Raw genomic sequence first — 26,149 nt, 5'->3', positions numbered from 1 at the left:
ATTTCCCAGATTAGCCTTCACTATATTAGTTTTATCACAGCTACAAGAACAGAGTGATACCATTTCTACTTCCCTTAGGCAGTTCTCGGAAAACATAATTTTAAAGGTTTAAACACACTATTCATCAAACAGGTACTGTATGCCCATGTTCACAGCAGCACTGTTAACAAAAGCCAAAAGGTTTCACGTGTCTCTTGACAGATGAATGGATAAGCAAGATGTGGCATGAATCCACAACGGAATAATATTCAGCCTTAAAAACATGACACATGCTACAGCACAGATGAATCAGACAACATTTGAAACATCAGATACAAGTGAAATAGCCAGACACAAAAGGACAGATACTGGTCATGATGGTTGCATAATAATGTGAATGTATTTAATGTACTGAACTGCACACTTAAAAATAGTTAAGAGGATAAATTAAATGTTATGTACATTTTACCATAAAAAATGTACAAACACAGGTACCACTACTTGAGTGTTCTTTTATGATTCCGTTCAAAGTTAGGAAGGCCAGTTTGAGCCTCACTTTCCCTTTGCCTCTGGGTGGCTCAGGTGCCCCTGGGCCAGCTTTGAACTAGTCTTTGTACAGGAACTAAGTCAAGGGCGGGTGACTCTGATCTCACCTTGCCCATGGCCAGATGACTAACTGGAAGTCAGCTGTTCACATTGCAGGGAGTGATGAGAAAGGAAGTTTGTGGGGCTGGGGTGGAAAGAAATACCTATAAGTTCATAAGGAAGAACTTAATTGATAATTAAAGAAATATGAAATATGAAAGCACTCATAAGCACAACCATGACAGGTGATCTTGGGAAGGACTGGAGGTGATCCTTATAGACCTCAAAGGGAGTTCTCTTGGAAGGCTTTGCGAGGAACCTGAAATCATGGGTAAGCTGCAACCACAGAAGGAGGTGAGGGTGTGACTTGTGATGCTTAGCATGGTTTGCTCCAGGGCAGAGCTGAAGCGGCCAGGCCTGGGAGCAGTGAGTGCCACGCTTCCTGTTTATTTATCTCCCCTTGAATTTCGATTTATTTTCCTAAAAGAACTTGGCCTGCAGTTAACTATGTGTGAACTGGAAAATTTATGTCTGCATTTGTTGTTCTTCCCTTACTACTCAGAAACCTCTGGAAATTCGTTTCCTAATGGTTGGAGAGCAGAGGTAAAGTTATCACTTTGGTTGCCAAATGACTTCGGTAGAAATCTGAACTTGCTGTTCTGCTCTCAAAGGAAGTGCAGCAAACACCGAGGTGCTGAGGGCTCCTGGCAGGGTGCTGTGGAAAGTGCAGGGAAACACCTGGCACAGGGCACCGGGGTTTGCTGTTGCCCTAGGTAGTGAGGCAGGAAAGGGGGAGAAACTGACATAGCTGCTCTAACCTTCCAGACCACGCGCCTCACCTCCTGGTGTCTCTGGCTGCTTAGGATTCCATACACAGTCCTTTGCTGAACTCAATCAAAACCAGTTTTTTATTATTCCTCTTTGCTCCACTGGCCTCCATCTCCTGGCAGGTGAAAATGAGTTTCATTTAAAAATGTTTCCCTTGGAATTTTCATTTCGGGTGCCAGCAAGACTGGACCACAAACTACCCAAGAAAAGAGTATGCAAAAGACATGAGTAGGAATTTCATAGAAAAGAAAATACGTGTGGCCTATAGACATATTAAGAAATAGCCAATGCTCTGAGAGGTCAATGAAATGCAGATCAAATCCACCGTAACACTGTTTTATATACATTCAATTGGCAAAAATAAAGAGGACTGACAATACTAAATGCTGGAGAGGGTGCAGATCTGAAGGACCTCTATGTGATAGGTAATTGCTTTAGGGAGTGTAAATAGGCTCAATCACCTTGAAAATTTGATTGGCGTTATTTCCTAGAAAGGGACATTTAGAAAACTTATACTGAGTATTTCCACCGTGGTATATAACAAAAACCCATTCTGGCATTATTATGAAAACAACAACAACAGGCACGCACAAGACTGATCAGACAGTGCTGTTCTCAACAGCACAAAACTGGAAACACCGGGGGAGTGGGTGAATAAAGGTAGCAGTCAAATGCATGAACTGAACAGAGGAATAAAAATGTGAATGAATCGAACTGAGGAAATAAGTTCCAAAAGATTACAAACAGCCTTATAATCTTTAAAAAAAGAAAAACAAGTGAAATGTCAGTTTATACTTAAAAATATGCATATAGAGTCAGTACAACTATTTACCAAGGTAAGCAATAGTATGATGAACAAGGGTTCAGCTGAACTGGAAAGGGTCTGGGACGTATCATGTGTTAGATGAAGGCTGCTGTCTGGTTGCTTGCTTTTATTTTTAAGTGGTGGCTTTGAGGTTGCTTATTCCACTGTTAAAATAACTAACCTAATAGCAACATGTGCATGAGTCAATGAGTAGAGGGGTTTATAAACCAAGATTAAAAATCGTTTATAATTTGATACTATGCTTCTGAGGTCCCCTTGTCCCTCAACCTCTCAGGAAACCAAAGAAGCCTCATTTACAGGTGAACAGCACAGGGGTCCCTCCACTGGGTGGGTTTCAACCTCTTAGAGACCTTTCTGGTTGCCTGGGGATATCTGGACATTCTTTTCAAGATTCACTTCTTTTTGTTCCAGGCACCCTTATCTACTATCTACATGCAAATAATGTTATGGAAGGGCCAGAAGAGTATGATTTATTCTTAAATGTGTGTTTTTAGAACAATTCAACTATCTTTCCTTATCTCTCTCTCTAGATTAATTTCATTCTTTGTAACAACTGCATAGATTTATCTGGATCATAATTTCTTTAACTACTCTTTCAATGATCACATTGAGAATGTTTCTAGTTTTTGCTTTTACGAAAAGTTACTACAGTAAAGGAAATACTGTAGGGAATATTTGTATATACTTAAGTGAGTATGTTGGTAGAGTGAATTTCTAGAAGAATTGCTGAGTTAAAAGATATACATATTTATATTTTGGTAGCCATTGCCAAATTGCCTCCAGAATAGTTCTACCTGTTTCCAGATCCAGCAAAATTGTGTCATAGTGGGTGTGACTGACTGTTAGGGAGTCACATTTTAATGCCTTCCTTTATTCCCGCCCCCCCCCCCCCCCACCGAGCTGGCTAGGGAGGAAGAATGTTCTTTGACCAGGGATTCTGGGAGGGGCAATGTTCACCTCTGACCTTTAACCTCTCCCCTCTGTGTCCTAGTTGTTAGGGCACAGGCTGGCTGCTTCCCTTTGGCAACAGTAGGGGCACTGTCTTCCCTCTGGCTTCCCATAGTCCTTGCGCCTGCCCACAAGCTTCAACTCTGGGAAGGAGAGCACTTCTCCTCACCTGCCTCAGGTGGATGCTCTTAGGATTTGTGAAAATCCCTTTGGAACAAAAGGTACACACACACACACACACTATATATATATATATATATATATAGTTTCCCTAGTACCTGTTTCTCTCTCTCTATATATATATAGTCTGTGTACCTTTATATATAATATAATATAATATAATATAATATAATATAATATAATATAATATAATATAATATAATAAATCCACTTTAAAAGTACAACTCCATAGATAATCACGCTGGAGAGATGCCAGGAGAGAACATTTATAATGTCAATAAAAACTTTGCCGTCTCTTACTCAGAAATTTGACATTTCTCCTTTTGGATTGAGATGTCCCAAGGTTTCGCTTGAAGGCCACTTTCCACGCACAGCTCACATTCTTTGTTTGGCTGTGTTTGCAGTGTGATGTCAGAAAACAAAACCTTTCCCCTGTCCCAACTTTTACTAGTGTCATCGAGTCATTTAACATGCAGATCTCTCTCAGGTAGCATTTTGTTAAGATCTCTGTGCAAACATCTCTGTGTTGTCTAACCACTGGCAGCGACCCCACCTGATGGATCCACCTGGATCTCGGGAAGGTGCTTACTTCTTCTGGGCCCAGGTTCCCACACTAGGCCCTTGTGGGTTTGAAAGCAGGAGTGCACCTACTCATTGCCCCTGTCTCTTGAAAGCCTCCAACTTGGGACAGCTGGTGCTTGGCTCTAGTTTTGTTCTTTCAAAATAGAGTGAATAGAAAACATAGTACTTTTTTTCCTGCTGGTGAATGCAAATATAATACCCAAAGTTGGGAGGTAGCGATGTAAGCTATTTGGCACCACATAACCCTTAGCAAGTTTGACCCTCAGGCCTCTGGGCTGTGCAGGGGTGTCTCAGGCCTGCCTGGGCCCTGGTGTGCTCACTTCCTGAATCACTACCAGCCACTAGCAGGCTGCTTCAGAGGTCAATTACAACCAAAGCCAGGGTTTGATATCCACTTTTCTAAGTCTCCTTGGTGGAGGCAGTGTGACGTGAGAGTTTTGATAGAGACCTGAATTATATAGTTATTTAATCCAGACTGTCAGCTTTTCTAGCTGTGACTAGAATTTATCTGGTGTTTGTTCTGATGTGAGCATAACCGTCAAACATGACTAGAATAATTCTATAGAATAGCAAAAATTTTGAATAACATTAAGAATGTAAGCTTGATGATATGATTAATTTTTACATTTAATACTGTAAGTATATAACTATATATGTTATATAGTTATAAGTATATCATTATATATAAGTATATATAGTTATATATACTTATATAAGTATATATAGTTATAAGTATGTAACTGGCATATGACATTATATCATTAAAGTGTGAAGGTTATAGTTTACAAGATGTAAGTTATAAGGATGTAATATAATACTGAATGCTTATTACTATGCCCCTGGTACCAGGAAGGCTTAGTATGTATTATTTCATTTAATCCACAGAAAAGTTCTATGATATAGGCGATAAAATTTACCCATTTTTCAGGTCATGCACATAATGAGAACAATAAGCATAAACACAACAAGCATAAACACAGTAATACAATAGGAATAATAATTATATTAAATTACATTCATTTACTGTTTGTTATTATTGTGGTCATAAAATTAAGTAACTTTACACACATTATTTCATTTATTCTCTCATCTTGTGAAGTAGGTATTATTTTCCCTGTATTCTAGATAAGGAAACTAAGCTAGAAATTAAATAATGTACCTAAGGCCACTGATCATTTAAAAGGTTAGGGCAGGATTTTGAAACATGTATACAGGTAAAGCCAAAGACTTCAGGCAGTTGAACAGCAAGAATTGTGTAATTCTTTTTAAGTAAAAAGAAATGATCTTGTTTCAATTTCTATTGTATTCATAAATATATAGGCAAAATAGTATGCAACTGAACATTTTATGTTCAAGGGAGCTATTGTATATCTGAAAGTGACTTATTGTAAATAATTTCTCATAGGAGCAATGTTGTTCTTGGTAGAGAATTTCACATTGAATAAATCAGACAGAAAATTAAAAATATGGTTGGAGGAACAGAACCAAATTATATAGTCAGAGGATTTTTGAACTCAAAAATTTTTAAGTGGCTTTAAAATAATTTTAAATTCAAAGGAACACTTTAGTCAGCAAAATCTTACTTATCCCATACATAAAACAGCTTAAAAACTAACCATACCATTTGTGCACGATAAGAGATTGTGTGTGTGTGTATATATAATATATATACTTCTTATGTATAAAAGATATACATTTATTATCTTGCATATAATACAATTGCTATACTTATATGCACACATAATTATACATATAAAATATATATGTAAAAATATACAATAATGATATGATTGTTATGCCTTGAGTGTCTAGGGAAAACCAAGAAAATGTCAGCAAATGGGTTGAGGTTGAGGGATCCTTACATGTCCCATTTGTTTATAATGTTTGAATTTTTAAACAGCAAACACACCTAAGCATGTCACATGAGGTTGTTCTGTGGCATCCTTTCAAGCTCCCTTCCCTACCCCTCTAAGCCCCACATGCCACGCGCCAGTCTTGGCAACTGGAAATATGCACTAAAACTTTGAAAGCTTCCCCTTTCCTGCTACTTACCACATGCTTTCCTGTGTGCTGAAGAGGCCTTCATTTTCTCATCTGAGAAATGAAAATACAAAACTAAGTGTTATTTGGGAACACTAAAGAGACTCAGTCTACAACAATAGAAATATTAGAGGAGTTGCAAATGTAAGTCATACATGTAATTAAAAAAATTTTTAGTGATTGCTTTAAAAATCAAGAGAAACAGGTAAAATTAATTTAATTGTAGAGCTTATTTAAGATATCTTACATATTATCATTTCATCGTGTAATCAGTATCAAAATGATTACTGAGATTGTCTACATTCTTTCCTTCAAGCTAAATTGTTGAAATCCTTTGTGTGTTTACTCCTGGAACATCTCAGTTTAACCATCTTCATTTCAATAACCACCTGAGATCAATAGCTATACACAGGTCTGTAACAATCTAGGCATATTCCCTGGATTTGAGCATACACTTAAAAAAAAATGCACTTAGGGCCTCCCCAGTGGCTCAGCGGTTGAGCACTGGGTTGTGAAGCTGCCCGCGGCCTCTGCAGCACCGGTTCAATCCTCGGCTGCTCCCCGGCTACCTGAGGAGGGTCCTACATGGCGCGCAGACCTCTCCTGCTGCCCGCTGCTCCCCTCAGCAGTGTACTTCGGTCCTTCTGCCTGCTCTGCTCCCTGCTCTGGCTCTGGTGAATTCTCTCACCCTCCCGCACTTCCGACTGTACCCAGTGCATGTATAAACAAAACAACCAACCAACCAACCAAATAAATAAATAAAAAACATGCCTCTACTAAAAAAAAAAAAAAAAAACTTTAAAAAAAATGTACTTAAAAAAAGGGACAATAGCGTACACTTAAAAAAAAGGGACAACAGCCATATAACCTTATAACAGTTTTAGGTGTATACTCTAATGATACAATAGTGGTGTACATTGTCACGTGATCACCACAAGAAGTTTAGTTAGCATCCATTACCTATCATAGCTACAATTTTTTTTGTGATCCAACTTTTAAGATCTACTCTTAGCAATTTAAGTATGCAATACAGTGTTATTAACTACAGCTACCATGCTGTACATTATATCCACATGACTTATTTATCTTACAGCTGGAAGTTAACAGTATCAGCTTAATAAATAATAGCTGTCATTAATTTTGTATCATTGCATATGCTTTTACACCTCCGCTTTCTCTGTGGAACTCTTGCCCAGCCAATTGGCCACATCCCTGGATAGGCCTTCTGGATGCATCCTGACCTGATTCCTCCTTCATTCTTTGTTTTCCTAGTAACTATCTCCAGTGTAGATTTTGTCTATCTCCATAGACTCTAAACTTTTTAAGAGTTATAATCCGGGCCTCCCCGGTGGCGCAGCGGTTGAGAGCTGGGTTGCGAAGCTGCCTGCGGCCTCTGCAGCGCCAGTTCGATCCCCGGCTGCTCCCCGGCCACCGGAGGAGGGTCCCACATGGCGCGCAGACCTCTCCTGCCGCCCGCTGCTCCCCTCAGCAGTGTACTTCGGTCCTTCTGCCTGCTCTGCTCCCCGCTCTGGCTCTGGTGAATTCTCTCACCCTCCCGCGCTTCTGACTGTACCCAGTGCATGTATAAACAAAACAAACAAACAAATAAATAAATAAAACATGCCTCTATAAAAAAAAAAGAGTTATAATCCACTTTTTGGTCTTTATAACCCTGGGACATGACTCTATGCTAGGCACAGGGGAGGGACTTAATAATTAGTCATTTGAATGACAAGGGGAATAGAGAAGTTATACGCCTACATCTTTGCTTTGATGACAGAGTGGCTGATTATGGGTTGTTTCTCTTTTGTCATTTAATTTTTAAATACTGGTTGGTAGAGCCAGCTCCTCCTTCCTTCTCAAGCTGCCTTTCAAGGTCATTTCCACAAGTTGGGCCTTGCTGCAGAAAAACAATGATAAGAAAAGCAAATGTATCAATTAAATAGTGGTCCCAGAGAGAAATCACAAAATGTAAGCAGGATCACCCCAATACACAAATTCTGTTACTTATATATTATAAACCAATGCAAAGAAAAACTACCCACCCTCCATTTCTTTCAGAGATTTGAGTAAGAAGTTTTGTGAAATGGCTCAGAAGACAAGAGCGCCCAGGAAAGCAGGGTGATATTTTACTGTGAGTATTCTTTTTGGGAACAGGCCTTTCTGCAAAGAGAATTTGGGGGTGGGGCCAGACATTTAGCTAGGCAACCTGGGGGAAGGCAGTTTTAGGAGTGGTGTTGCTGTCTCCTTTGCTCACATTCTCTTCATCCTGGCTCTGGGGTGCAATTCTCACACTCCTGCAATTCTACCTGATTTCGGTCTCCAAGAGTAAATTTGAGGTGAAGGTGAGAAGAGATACTGAGGCATCTTTACTCAGGGCTCATTTTTCACCTTTTGTCAAAGAGGTGTGTTAAGTTTGGCTGACAGAAGCCCTCGTGCACCCATGTCTCCTATAACTTTAAGAAACTGCAGAGTTTCTGCGTTTGATGTGTCTTAACTTTAACACAAAGCACACCAGGGCTGGTTAATGATCATGAACTGTCATGGCAGCCACTCTGCAAAGGTGACAGTGATGGATGGGCCTGTGGTGTGGAGGGAGACGGCAGGGTGCAGAGGCAGAAGGTTTATTTAAGCCAAGGCTGATAATAGAGGGCTCTCCTCAGTACCTGAGCAGCAGGACTTTAATGCAGAAATTTAAAAGAGAAGGAGAGCCCTTTTTCTTTTTTCTTTCTTTTTTTATTATAAATTTTATTTTTATATTCCCCACACAGTTGCGACCCCCTTATTTTGACCCCAATCCCTCCCCTCCCCGCCCTTTACCCCCCCCATAGAGTGTCTCTGGTTCATAGTTGTTTATTGATTTTGATTTTTACTTTCTTATAGTTATTCTTTTTCCTTGTCCCTTATTTAAGTTTTCTAGATTCCTGCTATGGGTGAGACCATCCAGTATTTTTCTTTTTCTTTCTGGCTTATTTCGCTGAGCATGATCCCTTCCAGCGCCATCCATGTAGCTGCAAATTGCATGTGTTTATCTTTTTTGAATGCTGAGTAATATTCCATTGTGTATATGTACCACATCTTCTTGATCCAGTCATCTATTTTTGGGCATTTGGGCTGTTTCCAAAGCTTAGTTATTGTAAACAGTGCTGCTATAAACATAGGGGTGCAGGTGACGAGAGCCCTTTTTCTGTGCTGCTCTCTGAAAGGACGGTGCTCATTCTACCAGTCTGCTCCACCAAATTAGAGCATTCCTTAGAGATTTAGATCTATTTGACATTTTCTGCTAGAACAGGGGAAAAAGCCATTTCTATAATGAACTTTACCATCTTTCTTCGTTTGGTCCTGCTTAACTAAAAGTCCATGTCTGCAACCTGAAAGAAATGATGTAGGGATGGGCCTGAGTAACAATGAATTCATAAGCTTACTCTCCTTGGAATAACCACCAAAATGTGAACAGGATTATGGAATTTTATATGTTAATTGGAATTCCTTACATGACTGATATGGGAAAATAAAATCTACTGAAAAAATTATTGAGTGAATTTTTTATACTCATATTTGGTTTTGGAGTTATTGATCATCACTTCATTCAGTGCCCAAACTAGGTACCACAGCTATATGTTTCTTTAGGTAAATATCAAGACAATCTCTATTATGTTAACATTAGTATTTCAGCTATTTTCATCATATCTTTACATGTATCTCTAGGTGTGTTTTGTCCCATCAGACAAGCTAAGCCATGATGCACCAGGATTAGAAGCAAAGTTTCCTTTCCTTTCAGATGTGACTGGATCTCTTTATGTGTCATTAAAATGAGTTCTAGGGAATAGCCTGACCAGAGACCCTTCCTTTGGAGATGCTAAATTCGGATCACCCTGGGACTTTTAATCTTTTAGGGAGAGACACACTATCAGGGTCCACTGATAATTCTGTGGTGTAAGGGTTAATGCCGGATGGAGACATTTAGTTGACTCCCCAATCACTAAATTCAGCAGCTCATGGCCTCTACTTGTTGCTGGACAGCATAAACATCAGGTTTTGGTAAATAAACTCAGGCTATCATGCAACTGTCCCACATGCACTTAAGCTGTGACTGACAGCTCACTTGGGAGGACTTGGAGTCTAGAGGCAAAGCTTTTGGGTGCAGAGGCTCTGAGGTTCCAAGATAAACAAATCTGTCGGTGAGAGTGACCAGAGTGTTAGGTCAGTCCAAGGGTCACTTATAGGTCATCCCACTGGGAGCTTGGTCTCTGCTTTGTGTTTATCCTGGGAGGGGAGAAGCAGGAGGGGCTGGGGGCAGAGGCTGGGTCTCTATTGGGAAAACATCCCAGGTCTGCTCATCAGAACCTTTGGAAGTGAATCAGTGCCCATCCCACTCTGAGTAATCCAGTAAAAGGTATGGGCACAGTCTTCTGTTTTTTATTGGTGTTAATGAGCAAGTTCTTTTGGAAATACGGACTGCAGAATGTGTATGGGGCTGGCTCACTGGGTTGTAAAATCATTCAAGGATTTTCAGAGGCCAGAGTAAGTCATTAGATTACTCTTATGAAATTGTGGCAGTTAAAATTAGAAAAGTCAGTGGGAGGAATGGAAAACTTTCCCTGTCTCTACCCCTCTTACTAATTTCCCTGGGAAATATTTCCTCAGTTTTAAAATTTTTACCAACAAGGAACTTTTAGGAGAATGATAGCAAATTTCCTCTTTTTCTGTGCTTGACTCTACAAGACTGATAGAGAAGTGAAAGCAGGGATAGGTATTACCACCTTTCCTAATTGATATTGAGCAAAATAACAACCCTCACCTTCCCATGAATCCCTCTTAGCCACCTTGCAGTTCTCTCTCATTTGGAGAACAATCTGGTTCGTGAAGAAGATATGACATCAAACAATGGATATTTAGAGCTGATTGCATGATTTGTTTCCATATTACAAATGACAAAGACTTTTAAATCCAAGTTTCAGTTGCTTGCTTTGGAGAATAACCTTTCAAATAAGAAGTCCAAAGGGGCTGGTGTCTTCAGATAAATTAGAAGCTGAAGTATTTCCAAATAAGCTCTTAGGGATAATGGCAAACCACTTTTAATTAAACTGAATTCATAAAATATTTATAATACTTATATGTTAAAGATGCATTTAAGGATATATCTAGAGATACATATATAAATATATAATTAAAAGAATTGAAATCCATCAGTATGTCTATGATAAAATGGAATTAAACTATAGGAATCAGTAGAGAAGGGACAATCTCTAAATATTTGGAAACTAAATATAAAGATGAAATACTTTTTTGAAAGTTACAAGGAAATAAACATGTATTAAGCTGAATCACAATAAAAATACAACATATCAAGATTTGTGGGACATTGCTAAAGCTGTACTGAGCGGGGCATTTATAACATTAAATGCTTATATTAGGAAAAAGAAAACTTTTCAAATCAATAATCTAGGATTCCACTGCAAGAAACCAGGAAAAGAAGAAAAAAAATTCACAAAAAGCTGAAAAGGGAAATAATAAAGTTAAAAGTGAAAAAAAAAATAGAGAAACTCATTGAAACAAAGAGTCTTTTTAAAACAAATCTGTCTTTTTAAAAAGATTGATATAATCGACAAGTCTTGGGCAAGAGAGATAATGAAGAGAAGTGAGAAGATACAAATTATCAATATAAAACAGGGGCTCTCACTACATACCCTAAAGACATCACAAAGATAATAGAATATTACTAACTCTACACTCATAAATTTAGACCTGTGAGGACTTAAATGAAGTGACCAATTCTTTGAAAAATACAACCACAAGTCATTCAACATGAAATGGATAACTTAAATAGTCCTATAATTATTAAGGAAATTGAATTAATAATTAATCCTCCTTTCAAAAATGAAATCTTCAGGCCTAAATGGTTTCATTGGAAAATTCCATCAAGTGTTATGCCAGAATCAAACCAATTTTATATAATTTCCTCCTGAAAATAGAAGAGGAAACACTTCCCAGTTCATTTTATGAAGCTGCTGCCAAAATCAAAGACAGTACAAAAAGAAAATTACAGACCAATATTCTTCATGAGTACAAATTCAAAAATTGTTAATAAAATAATAGCAAATAGAATTCAGCAATATGTGAAAATAATTATACATCATGACCAAATGATATTCATTCTAGGGATCAGGACTGGTTCAATATTTGAAAAATTGATACAATAAATATACATATAATAAAATTATATTGACTAAATTAAAAAAATCACATGATTAGATCAATCTATTTTATTGAATGAGCTCCACCCACTGATGTTTTGGACTCCACCTTGATGGTGGACTCCACCTCGGTGTCAAAGAGATCTCAGGCACCTGGAATTACAACTCCTGTCATGCCCTGAATCTGCCGTGACTCTTGACATCCTGAAAGGGGGATTCCTGGGAACTAAGGATGGAGCTAAGCGGTTATTCTTGGTATAAAACTGAATACATGTGAGCTTGGGCTCTCTTGCTTTTCCTGCTTTCAGCTTGCAATCAGGGTCTTAGCTCTGAGGGCATTACTGTAGGATGTATTGGTCAATTAATCTGTTTTCTCTCTTTTGATTTCCCTTGTAAATGAAACTTTCATTAACTTTTCTCTTCTGACTTATACCCAGGCCACCCTGTTTCTCCCTTGACTTGCCCTATAACATTTTAACAGAGTACTCAAAGTTCTAAAAGGCATTCATTTAAAAGACAAAAAAATTATCTATTAATGTTCCTATGAACAGGTAACACATGTCTACATAGAAATCCCAAAGGAATCTAAAAGTACATGTGATTTGGTAACATACATCTGAAGAAGTGTGAACCTGTGCCCACAAATTAATTGTATTTCCATATTAGCAATGAAAACATGGAGAAAAGAATATAACAGCATTTATAATCATTCAAAAAAAAAGAGAAATACTTTGGTGCAAATCTGACAAAACACATACAAGACCTATATAATAATAACCATGAAATGCTGATCAAGGAAATCAGACAAAGAAATCTAAATAAATGGAGAGGTATATCATACTCATGAATTGGAAGACTCAACATAATAATATCAATTCTCTCCAAATTGAAATTTAGATTTAATGAAGTTCCCTTTAAAGTTCTGGAAAGTTTTAATTATTCTAAAGTTTATATGGAAGACAAAAAGCTAGAATAATTTTGAAAAAAGAATAATAAAGTAAATGAACCAGTCTATGTGATTTTAAGACTTCTCTGTAGTAATCAAGAGTGTATAGTACTGAGCAAGAGATAGGTACATAAATCAATAGAACAGAATGGATAACCCAGAATAGACATACAAATAAACCTAACTGACTTTTGACAAAGGTGCAAAAGTTTTGGGATAGAGCGACTGGACAGCCATGGACAAAAAAAGTGAACTTCAACTATGTTACATCTTATAGAAAGATGAAGTCAAAACTGTTGGAGGACCTCAAAAAAAAATTTAGGAGAAAACATAGAGGCAAATCTTCAAGATCTAGGTCTAGGCTAAGAGTTCTTAAACTTGACACCAAAAGCAAGCATTTATCTCTTCAAAAAACATGGTAAATTATACCACATTAAAATGAAAAGTTTTACTCTATGAAAGACTATATGAAGATGATAAGAAAACAGAGAATGGGACAAAATATTTGCAGACCACACAACTGACAAAGGACTTGTATCTCAAATACATAAAAACACTCAAAACTCTACAGTAAAAACACTAAACAATCTAATTAGAAAATGGATAAAGGACAAGAAGAGCCTTTTTACTGAAGAGAATAAACAGATTGCACACAAGCACATAAATAGATGGTTTCAATATCATTATCCACTAAGAATTGCAAGTTTAAGGGCCTCCCTGGTGGCTCAAGGGGTTAAGTTTCTGCTCTATGAAGCTATCACCAGCCACTGCAGCAAGAGTTTGATCTCTGGCCAGGGAGTAAACCCACATGGCACAGCAGACCTCTCCTGTCTTGCCTGCTGTGACCCTCAGCTGTGTATTTCAGTCAATCTGCCTGTTCTGCTCCCCACTCTGTCTCTGGTGAATCCTCTCACCACCACCCCCCACACCTCTGGCCTGTACCCCAGCTCTTGTGTGCATAAATAAATAAAATAAATCTTAAAAAAAAGAAAAGAATTGCAAGTTAAAACCATGGTGAGATAGTGTTAGATTCCTATCAGAATGGCTAAATACAAAGTAATGACAACATTATTTCTGCTGGTGAAGATGTACAGATTGGTTTACAGTGCTGGTGGGAATGTATTATATGGTACAGCCACTCTGGAAAGCAGTTTATCAATTTCTTAAAAAACTAAATATGTATCTATGATGTGACCAATCATGATCTGGCATTTATATTCCTGGGTATTTATCTCAGAGAAATGAAAACTTATGCTCACACAAAAACCTGTGCATGGTTATTTTTTTATTTTTTAAATTTTTTTAAGAGATGTGCATTTTCTTTTTTTTTTTTAATATTTATTTATTTATTCATACAAGCACTGGGTACAGTCAGAAGCGCAGGAGGGTGAGAGAACCCACCAGAGCCAGAGTGGGGAGCAGAGCAGGTAGAAGGACCCAAGTACACTGCTGAGGGGAGCAGCGGGCGGCAGGAGAGGTCTGCGCGCCATGTGGGACCCTCCTCCGGTGGCCGGGGAGCAGCCGGGGATCGAACCGGCGCTGTAGAGGCTGCGGGCAGCCCCGCAACCCAGCGCTCAACCGCTGCGCCGCCAGGGAGGCCCCTGTGCATGGTTATTTAATGACAACTTTATTCCCAATAGCCCCCAACTGGAAACAATCCAGATGTTGTTTAATGGGTGAGAGGGTAAACTCTGCTACCTCCAGACCATGGAATACTACTCAGCAATAAAAAGAAACAGACATGCAATAACTCGGTTGAATCTCAACATAATGGATCTCACAGATCTTATGTTGAGTGAAATAAAAGTCAATATCAAAAGATCACATACAGATTGATAGTTGTCAGGCAGTAAGGAGGTGATGGAATTAAAGGGAAGCGGGCATGACTCTAAAAGAACTACAAGAATGATCCTTGTGTTGATGAACCTGTATTTTCACTGTAACAATGTCAATCTCCTGGTTGTAATATTATGCTATAGTTCTGGAAGATATTAACATTCAGGGAAATATTAGGTAGAGGGTATACAGGATTGCTTAATATTTTTTTTAGAATTGCATGTGAATTTATAATTATCTTAAAAGTAAATTAAAATTTTCTTTTGTGTTATTAGCAATTGTTGTCTAATATTTTTAAATTATGAGTCTGCCACATGTGTGTGTAGATATAAATGAAGATGTAGATATAGGTGTAGATATATACTAGCTAATCAAATAGAATTAGTCTTAAACACCTATTTTATTTACAAACTATGTTCTGCAGTGAACTGTAACATAAAGTCACCTAAATGTTTGCTCTCACCAAAACCCCATGTTTATCTGTCTCCTTTGTTCTACTCCTTGAATCGATGAATTTTTTTCTCATATACACAACATGTATAGCATGTAGACCGGGGTAAGACAGTCACACACTGTGCCATCTTGTGGAAAACCTTTAAGTCAGAGTCTCTCCACTTGATTAATGGTTCTCTGATATTGTAGCAGAGAAACACTGAAGTCTGATTTAGATTTCTTTCGAAAGACACTTTCAAAACATCAATTTTGAGGCTTTTGAAAATCCTCCTTCAGAATTTGTGTAAAATTGGATGGGCTTTTGTAGATGACACAGAGAGCTTGTATCAGGGGAGGGCTCACTGGTTCTTCCTAAAATGCTGCTCTTCAGAACAATGAACTTTTCAAATCACTCAGAAAGTGAAGAAACCCTTTCTTTTCTCCCTTAGAGGTTTGTAGACCATGTATATTCTCTAACTGATAAATAATGATTAAAAAATATAAAGGATCGGTAGATGGAGATTTTATTTTTCTCTCAATATACCTATCAAAAATGGGTTTGCCAATACCAACCTTCAATCCTAAGAATTCTTTTTCTGTTTAAATGGGGCAACAATGGTTTATAACATAGTGTAAGTTTGAAATGTGCCACTTTGTATCTCAAACCTGTACATACAACATTATAATCACCACCAAAAGTCTAGTTTCCAACCATCGTTCTAAGGATTCTACACCTGAGGTTACTGGGTAAGTCTGCATCGCCTATGAAATTGTACGCCATGCATTTGGTGTATATATATTTTTCTGGAGAATTAAGAGTGTGATAAGTAAATATAGGAAGTTCTATTTTAATAGATGAAGGATTAAAAAAAATAGCAAGAATTAGCAATAGATGGGGAAGAACCTGTCCAGCCAGGATACAGCACTGACCCTGTCTCCACTGATCTCAGGTGTTTAAGGACTGAATCAATTTCCCCTACAAAGCTTTTTCTGATCAGCTACCTTTTTTCACCTAGACGTCTGCTCTTTCCTGAGCTCCCAGAGTCTTTCCTCCTTTCTTGAGACATTTAACACTTTCTATCATATGTGAGAGTCTACAAATAAATCTTTTTTTTTTAAAAGATTTATTTATTTTTATACAAGAACCAGGGGGCAGTCCAGATGCGTGGGAGGGTGAGAGGATTCACCAGAGACAGAGTGGGGAGCAGAACAGGCAGACTGACTGAAACACACTGCTGAGGGGAGCAGCGAGCAGGAGAGACAGGAGTGTTCTGCCTCACCATGTGATTTGCTCCCTGGTTGGCCGGGGATCGAACTCTTGCTGCAGACGCTGCGGATAGCTTCATAGTGCAGTGCTTATCCCCTTGTGCCACTAGGGAGACCCCTGAGAGTCCATACTTTTTAGTTGCCTACCTCACACTACTGTAGATAAGGTATAAATTGATAATGTATAAATATTTGCTGGGTAAGTAAATGAATTGTAGATGGGCTTCATCACACTCTCAGTTCGTCCTTACAGATTTGGGAGCAGCCCTTATAGAAATGGCCGGGGAGAGACTTGGAGGTTAGGATAGTTTTTTTTCTCAGTTCAACAAGCCACGGGATGTAAGGTGCTGGGTATTCACTGGTATGTCATGATAAGGGCTGCCCAGAGGGAACTGTTGGAGGAACTAGGTGTAGCTCAGCTGCAGAACTGAAGGTTATGCTTTCCTTATACCAGTTGTCTCATTTAGGAAACACTTAAAAAATCTCACCAACTCCCTGATTTCACATTCTCTTTAGGGTAAGCCTATTCTTTGAAGGGAGGGTGGGAGTGGAGAGAGGGACTCAAGCATTCCCTGTTCCAGTGGAATTTGCCCCAACCTCCCATAGCATTGCCTCCAGCCCCTGTCTTGCATTCTTGGCGTTTGAAGAGGGGAGGCAACCCCCCTCTTATCTGGGATTGCCTGCTTAAACAAATGCAGTGTGGAGGTATTGTCCTTTGGAAACTTGGCCTGGGACATTTTACCAAGTGTCTGCAAACATTTAGACACGTAAAACTGCCCACTGTTAAGCAGAGCCCATTGTCTTTGTTGGGGCTGCTCTTGCCTGAAAGTGGCTGGGGTGGGGGCTGGAGGTGGTGAGAGTGGACCCAAGGGAATCCCTCAGTTGGGGCTCTGGGCTGGGGAATTGTGCTGCTGTTTGTTTAAACAACCTGAGTGTAATTGGATTGTTTGAGATGCCCAAGATGTTTGGGAAAGCGGGGGAAGGGAAGCAGCTTGCTGGGGGAGAGTCACCAGCAGGGACTTTGACGGGTGGCTGGCTGGGCGGTTGTCAGCCTCCTGATTGCAAAGCCAGTGGGAAGGGTGGCCCTTCCGGTTTGACCATGGGCACAGAGGACCTGGGTCAATAGGTTGGGGCTTGTAGTCTATAAAATCTCTGAGTTAGCACTTGAGGGCTAGGTACGGAAATATGCAACTTAAAATCAATGATCTCTTTTTTAGCCACCGCAATCCAAGGACAGAACAAACACATAGAGATTTGTTTCATTTTCCAGTTTTATTTTTCAAAATCCCTCAAAAGTAATTGTAATAATCAACCCAGATTTCAACAAGGAAAGATAAGAATGCTGGGTGAGGAATTCCTCAGGCGTGCTTACATCATTACTCTGGGCAATTAGGGAGTAAATATTCACCAGGCCGAAGGGAAAAATAAGTCTGTTTTTTATTGTAGAGATCATACCCTTTCCTTTGACCTGGGGAAAAGAACAGAGAGTGTTAAAAAACACGAGAAGAATTTGGGAATAATAGAAGGAATCTCTGCAATGCTGGGCCTGGTCGAAGCTGCCTTGAGTGATGGGGCCTCACATGAGCTTGATTCTCATGTCAGAAGAGGCAAGGGTGGGGTGACTCCAACACCAGGTATGACTACTGGCTAGGGATGCTTAGCACCAGAAAGGATTAGAAAAAGCATGGAGTGCCTGTTGCATGGCAGCCTCCCATTTATTTCATTTTATCTCACTACAAACCTGAGGCTATGGATTTGTAAAAAATGGCTCAGAGGGATAAAATTAACTTGCCCTGACCACAAAGAATAACTTAGTTAAATATGATTTTGAGTTAAGGTCCTCCTGTTTTGGGTCTCCCTGGTGATGCAAGGGGTTAAGACACAACCTATGAAGCTATCCACAGCCACTGCAGCACGAGTTTGATCCCTGGCCAGGGAGATACCCACATGGCACAGCAGACCTCTCCTGACTCACCCACTGCTCCTCTCAGAGGTATATTTCAGTCAATCTGCCTGTTCTGTTCCCCACTCTGTCTCTGGTGACTTCTCTCACCCCCCACACCTCTGGCCTACACCCCAGTTCTTGTATGCATAAATAAATAAATCTTTGAAAAAAAAAAATCCTCCTGTTTTCAAAACACTTACTCTCACTTCCTCTTTCCTCTATCCACTCTCCAACTAACCCCCACCCAAAGGATGAAAATGATGAAAATGGAGGCTTCTTCACTGTTAAGTTAAAAAAGAAACAACTCTCTTTTGATATGCTAATAGAACATCAGCTTATAGGCCATCAACTATAGCATTAAAATAAATAAAAAAACAAAATTAACATGCAACCATGAATCAGAGAAGTTCTTCAGGGGAGGGGGAAGGAGGGGGATCAAAACAGGGGAGGGAAGAACAGAAGGGATTGTGGTGATGGTACACAGGTGACTTGGTGGTGGGAATTTTACAGGGACTACACCTGAGAGGAGAAAGCATGCATTGTACAAAAATGAACAATGATGTAAAATATCCATAAATAAATAATTTTTTTAAAAAAGATAGAATTGTTATTTGTAAAATTTACTGATCTGATTTATGTGGCTGGAGTGCTTGTCCTCTTCCTTTCAAGGTGGCTATTGGGTTTTGAGATTGTTCCTTTTACTTTATTAAAATAAAGTCAGAATTAAGAATTCTGTAACAGATTCAGTGGAACAACACTAAACATTACTTAGCAGAACAGATTTAGTGGAACAACAGGGTGCGATGCTCTTTTACTAGTAACATGAACATCTCTGTGAGGTGAAAACAACTTTACAAAGTTAAAAAAATCCATAACAATATTTTGATGAATACCTGAAAACAGTGCTCTTAGAGAAAAGGGCTTGTATACTTCCTGGGCACTTGAGTTTTGTGTGGACTTTAAGTTCGGCTACTTCTGTTGCTCTAGGTGGCTGGTGTCATTTTATGGGCATCATGAACCACAGAACAAATAGAGCAAACAGTGGTGTCACACACAGTACAGAACAGTCACTGTATTTATTCCACTTGGCAACTCTATTCTCCTAGGCTTTGAGGGCTGCTTAAGGTCTGAGCCAAAGGGCTTTTCAAAATCAGACCATGACCTCGCTTGCTTCAGTGGATGTTGGTAGCTTCTAGCAATTCAGGTCTTTGACACCGGAAGGCTGTCTGGCTCCAAACACTTCAAAATGAAAGGTCTCATTTAAGTCAAAGGAATATTTACAATATAGATAAAAATAAACACGGGATCCCCAAGTGAGGCACTGGAGACTCAGTGTCTTTCTTTAATCTGTGTGGTTCCTTGAGGACGTGGAGGGAGAGTCCTGAGGACAGATGGGGAACAGAGAGTTGCTGCGAGCTGCTGTTGGGTGCATCCTGCTACGGAGACGGCGCGCACACTGGGGATGCATTCCCCACTGGGCAAGCTGGGGGTCTGACTTGGTAATGGGTGAGCCAGGTCTTCCCTTTCTTCTCCCGCGTGAAATGTCATGCTGATAGATTTTGGAATGATAACTTTTTTTTTTCTTTTTTGCACTCTGCTGTTCTCACTAAGGTGTACACATGGATTATTAAAGGAAAATTTTCTTAGATTAGGTACTCCTGTCCTCTTTTTAAGGATGCCATCTCCTCTTCCAATGTCTCCCCAAGTCCCCAAATTCTAGATTCTAAGCACTTGAAAGGTTTAAAGTTTGTTGGTCTTAATGATGGCAATTTATTGTACAATAGACAAATATGTTGCTGATGGTTGTCCTTTCTTGCAGGTTTGTGTAGAAGTGAAACAATGTGGCTAGTCATGAAAGTTTTTATTTATTCTAGAATGGTTAGCTCGTTTGTACACTTGTCAGCAGGAATTGGATTTGGCATGACATTGGTATTTGGACAATTGGATTTGGTATTTCATGACTGAAGTCCAAATAGAGACTAAATTCTACAACTCAGGAGGCGTAATCACCATTTTAATGGATTTGAACTCTGTTGTATAGTTTAAATAAATCTGTCCATTTTATACTTATCTGTATGTGAAAATATACTAAATCAAGGTGGCTCAGATATTTGGATGGACCAATTAGGTAGATAGTGATATAATTTTCCACAGAAAGTCCCTAACACAAGTTTATTTGTCACATGTTTAGTCCATGCTTTGATCATTTCCACAATATCACTCTCCTGTCATTTATGAACATTTCCAAAGCCATTAAGACAGAAATAGGGAGAATTGGTTGGGACGTGTTATGTGTATGCAGCAAGGCTGGTGTTTAAAATTGCATTCTCAGGAGTCCAAGTTCGTAAGTTCAAGTCCCATTGTCACCGCTTACACCTGTGTGTTCCTGGGCAAGTAGGCTATTGTTCTGAGTTTCAGTATCCTAATATATAAATAAAACAGATACAATTCTAAAATTCAGTAAGATCATCTATGCAAACTCATGTGCTGAGTACACAATAGATGCTCAATAAATGAAAGTCATTTATATTTGTAGTAATGTTAATAATATTTTGACTTGGGAATAGCACATCGGGCAGCCTAAAGAGTTAATGGTAAGTGGCTGTAGATGGGCAAACATAGTAGGAGGGATCATGTTAGGACAAGTTTCCAAACTTTGCCTGTGGCTATGAGAAAGAGGGAAGCAAGAAAGCTTAGACTGAGCATCTTGGGAAAAACTGGGCTGGGCAAGAGGGAAACTGGGATTTGAATCCTGGAACTTGGATTAAATTCTCTGAATCTTTATGTCTTTTGTAAATGGGGATTAAAAATACCTAAAATTACAGGGTTGTTGTGATAAGTAGCGTAATTATGCAAACATGTCCCTCTTGGATGGGTATGCAGAAAACATTTGTCTTCTAAATAGAATTGGAAAAGTGAATGAATAATGAACCACTGCAAGCAGATAGTCCCCTGAGCCTGGAGGCCACGTTCCTTCCAACTCGGCCTCAGATAGACCTTTCACCCAAATAGCCTTTGGTCCTTGTGTTCAAGGAGCAGGAATCCTGGACTTGCATCCTCTCTGGTCCTTTCTTAGGCCCATTGTTCTCAGAGGCCTTATGCTGTTTGTTCATCTAATCTGTTAACAAAAAGGCAAACTGAATATGCTTCACCTGGACCCCTCTCTCATGCTTCGCAAAGAAAAGAGGTGTCCTGGCTGTGGTGGCTGGCGCACTGTCTGTCCTGTTCCTGTTGGGTTGTACTGGAAGCCCCCTTCAGGGAGTGATGGCAGGTGCCCGGGTAGAGGTCCTGGATTCTCTGTCTCATCAGGTTAGTTTGGACTTGGTTTCTTGTACCCTGTTGCCAGGCAGGGCCTCAGGAAGGCCCTGGGACAAGCTTGTCATTGGAGATCTTGCACCCCTTACAAAAGCCCTAGTTTATTCCACCTCATCTCCCCATCTCTATGCCTTGCAGATATAATGGATGTGGGGTAACTGATTGAGCGTCCTCTTGACTAGCTCTGGGACCAGAATGTAAGTCACCAAAGCCAGGGGTCCGACTGCCTATCACCCGATTCCTCCTCTGAGCCATTAGCATTCCCTTAGCCAAGTTCTTTTATTTATAATTATTTTAAACTAGGTCCTACAGAAAGAATACTATGAGAAAAAATTATGCCCAATTACTGATGAAAAAGCAGGTTGTAGGTATCACTGCAATGTGATTCCCATTTTTCATCTATGAAATGTTGAGACCAGGGTTTAAAGGAATTTTTCCTGATTGTGGATTTTCCCTGCTTCTCTGTCTACTACTTATTAACCCTGATGATCCCTGCCTGTGTGCTGGCCTCACTCTTGGATCTGGCTTACAAAGACCCCATGGTAGTCATCTCTCCAACTGGCAGGCAGCTCACATGATTACTCTGCTCCTCTCCTGGATGGGGATCCCTTGAGAACACCCTGGGTTCACTCCCCCATTCCCTAGACATTTGTCTGGGTCATCTCTACCTTTACCTGGAATATCATTCCCTCCTGATAGAAGTCCTGCCTGCTCACGGTACCCTGTACTACAACCACCAGGACCTTCCACTTTAGACTCCAATGGCATCTAACCCCCACTCACATGCCCATTCAAAATCTTTTGTATATTTGCTGCTTCATCCTGTGCTTTTTCTGTTTAATTTGTTTTTCCATCCTACCCATCCTCCATATTCCAGCTAGATCATGGGACCCTTAAAAGGCACCCAGCATCAGCCTGGTTTATAGTATACATACTTGGCTTTCCCCTATTGGAGAAGACAAGCCTACATCCCCTTTCTTGCTGACTTAATAACATCCTGTTCCTTCTTTGTGAGCTGGCAGTGACTCACAAAGTGTATCACTCATCAGTGATACATAATTTTCACACTCTTTCATAATTCAAATTAATTATGAAATGCCTATCTTTGTGAGATTCTCTTTGGAACTGGATTTCTAGAGGAAGAAAAGGTGTTAGAGTCAATACATTTAATCCGTGACATAAGTAAGTGTGGAGTTCCAACATTTGGAAAGGCCTCCACAAGGCCTGCTCAAAATGAAAGCAGCAGGCCTCCCAGGCCGCAGTACCCTCTGCATTCCTACTCACATTGCAGATTAATGTCGTAAAATGCTGGCAACGAGGAGGATGGAAACGCTTTCTTATTTATGAGCATTCATGTCATGGAAATGAGATGGGCGATTAAATATTTTCAATACCATTTTGTGTATACATCTATATTTATTTTTCACGTATTCTTTTTCCTTTTTGTCCTATGAAGTCAGAAAGATATGGCTGGTTTCAGATTCCTCCTCTGCCACTCACTAGCTCTGGGACCTTGGAGCTGTCCTAAACCCATTTCTTATCTATAAGCGACCAATAGGCCTTCCTTGATGGGATATTAAGAAGCAGAAGTGAGATAAGGTGTTTGGTGTGGGGTCTGAGGCAGCGCACCCCAGGAGAATTTGCAGAAATGCAGATCCTCAGGCCCTACTCCAGTGCTATTGAATCAGAATCTACTTTTAACAGAATCTGCATTTAAAAAGGTTTCCAGATAATTTGCATGTGTGTCATTGTTGAAGAAACCCGTGCTCAAGGAATGAATGGATGTCTGCTGAGGGGGTAATAGCAGCTTCCATTTGCTGCATTCTTTTTAACCTTTTTGATGTGACTTTGTGTTACAGATGACTCAGAGCAGTGCTGCTGATGGAACTGGGTGTTGATAATGTTCAGAGAAATAGCCATTAGGACTTGGTGTCAGATGGACTGATTGTGAGGCGGGTCTGAAAGTAGAGGATGACAGAGGGATAGGGGAGTTTGTGGGCTGTTACCAGAAAAGAAATTAGAAAAGGCAGAGAGAGAGGACACAAAGAGAGAGAAACAAGCTTATTAACAAAGAACAACAACAAAAAAGTTTTTGCTGGAACAAGAACGTCTATAAAATTTTAATAACCTTATACCTTAGACTTGATCCAATGTAATATAGTCACATACATGCAGGTAATAGTTAAACAAAATTATTTTCATTTTAGAATAATAGATGTTGGAGCTGGAAGAGAATTTTAGAGATCACTGTTGGGCCCCTGAGGCAGAGCTTATCTAGGGATTTCTTACATCAGCAACTTAAATCATCTCCTCTCTCTAAGCCTCTTTTTTCTTAGCTTGAAATAGGAAAATAAAAGTACCTGAATTCATGGGTTATTATGAGGATTCAGTGAGAATGCATAGAAGATTACCAAGTGCAGGCTGACCCCAGTTACGTAATAACACATAGTTTAATCATAGCTAATGACCAATAGGAAGTAAAGGAGGAAAAATCATTGTCATTACTATATTTCATAGATATTAAGACAACAAGTTTGAGATTCATGGAACTGACTAATTTTCTTGTTAATAGTGGTGATGATTATAATAACAGTAAATTCGACAATGACCACGATAATTTTTTTTAAAGGTTTAAGCAATTTTTTTCTTATTTTTTTATTTTTTTTTTAAAGATTTATTTTTATTTATACAAGAGCTGGGGTACAGGCCAGAGTCGGGGGAGGGTGAGAGGATTCAACAGAGACAAAGCGGGGAGCAGAACAGGCAGACGGTGTCCTTGGCTGGCTGGGAATTGAACCGGCACTGCAGCGGCTGCGGACAGCTTCATAGCGCTGCGCTCAACCCGCTGTGCCACCGGGGAGGCCCTGACCACAATAATTTTAATGTGATAAATACTAACTAACCATAGTTAACATTAGTTGGGTTCTTATCATATGCCAAGTACTAAGTAAAGCATTACGCTTGGATTATCTCTTTTAATTCTTCAAACCTATATGATGTTTATATTACTATCCCCAGTTAACAGATGATAAAACTGAGGCCTAAAGAGATTAGTAATTGGCCCAAGGCCCAGAGCTTGCATATGTAACTGGAATCTAAATCCAGACAGACTGGCTCCACAAATTGTTCTCTTAACCTCTACATGAATGTCCATGCTAACAATCTGACAGATAAAACCAAAGAACAAAGTATTCTTTCCGCTGGTGGCAACATAGGTGCTGTTTGTTCTCTGGCCTGATTCTCTGATTATTTAAAGGAAATCCTGGGCCTCCCTGGTGGCACAGCGGGTTGAGCGCAGCACTGTGGAGCTGTACACAGCCTCTGCAGTGTGGGTTTGATTCCCGGCCGGCCAGGGAGATACCCACATGGCGCAGCAGACCTCTACTGTCTCGCCCGCTGCTCTCCTCAGCAGTGTTTTCAGTTCGTCTGCCTGTTCTGCTCCCTGCTCTGTCTCTGGTGAATTCTCTCGCCCTCCCAAGCCTCTGGCCTGTACCCCAGTTCTTGTATAAATAAATAAATCTTTTTTAAAAAATTAAGGAAATCCTGCTGTGGGACGGAGAAAAGAGCACCCTGAAGACATAAGGAGGAGGCAAACCTCTGTTAGCCACTGTGTAGTGGGCAGATGCAGTCATCTGTATGACCCTGCTGGTGCCTGTTTCTTTGTGGGTATGACCTACATATGCAAGTAAAGCTTGGAGAGGTTCAGTAACTTGCCCAGTTCTTCAAGGTAGCAAGTAACAGAACTGAGATTTGAACCTGAGAACAAAGTCCAAGGTAGCCCAAAAAACACCTCAATTCATGACTGGTATTTGTACCTAGAGGATAATTAGACCATTCCCTTTTCCCCAAGTCCCCAAAACCTGGTTCCATTTCCAAACTCCTTCATCATAAAGCCTTCAAACAATTTGAAGAAGCTTCCCCTAGAATTGTCTGAAATCCCACACTGAAAGAGTACATACAGCTCCTTCAAGAGTATTTTATTTTTGACTTACTGTTCACTACTATACTATCTTCCTGTAAGAATTTTAAGTAGCTAACAAACATGTAACTATTATAAAAAATGTGAAGCTGAGGTAGGGAAAAAGAAGTCTAGGCTAAGAATAGGGTAGTTGCCAAATAGGGTAGTTGCCAAGGGACCCTGAATCAGGTGAAATGTGCTATATAGTATCTTTAACTGAACCAGAATACTTATAACTCCCAGAGTATACGAATAGGTAGGAAAATCAAAGTAGCTTCCAGTGAGA

General features: G+C 39.7%; 1 long non-coding RNA gene across 2 annotated transcripts in view; it reads left to right on the top strand.

Annotated features, from left to right (window-relative positions):
- The first annotated feature begins 3,224 nt into the window (after positions 1–3,224).
- Positions 3,225–26,149, top strand: part of LOC119243146 (uncharacterized) — a 45,003-nt gene continuing 22,078 nt past the window's right edge. For both annotated transcript variants that reach the window (XR_008551384.1, XR_008551385.1), the window contains exons 1-2: positions 3,225–3,387; positions 8,030–8,102. This is a non-coding gene — a long non-coding RNA (uncharacterized LOC119243146). The remainder of the gene's footprint in view (positions 3,388–8,029; positions 8,103–26,149) is intronic.

This window comes from Talpa occidentalis, unplaced genomic scaffold (genome assembly GCF_014898055.3).
Source record: "Talpa occidentalis isolate TD23 unplaced genomic scaffold, MPIMG_talOcc4v2.1 talOcc4.13, whole genome shotgun sequence".
Lineage (NCBI taxonomy): Eukaryota > Metazoa > Chordata > Mammalia > Eulipotyphla > Talpidae > Talpa > Talpa occidentalis.
Note: the sequence above shows the minus strand (reverse complement) of the source record. Positions and strands in the feature narration are given on the sequence as shown.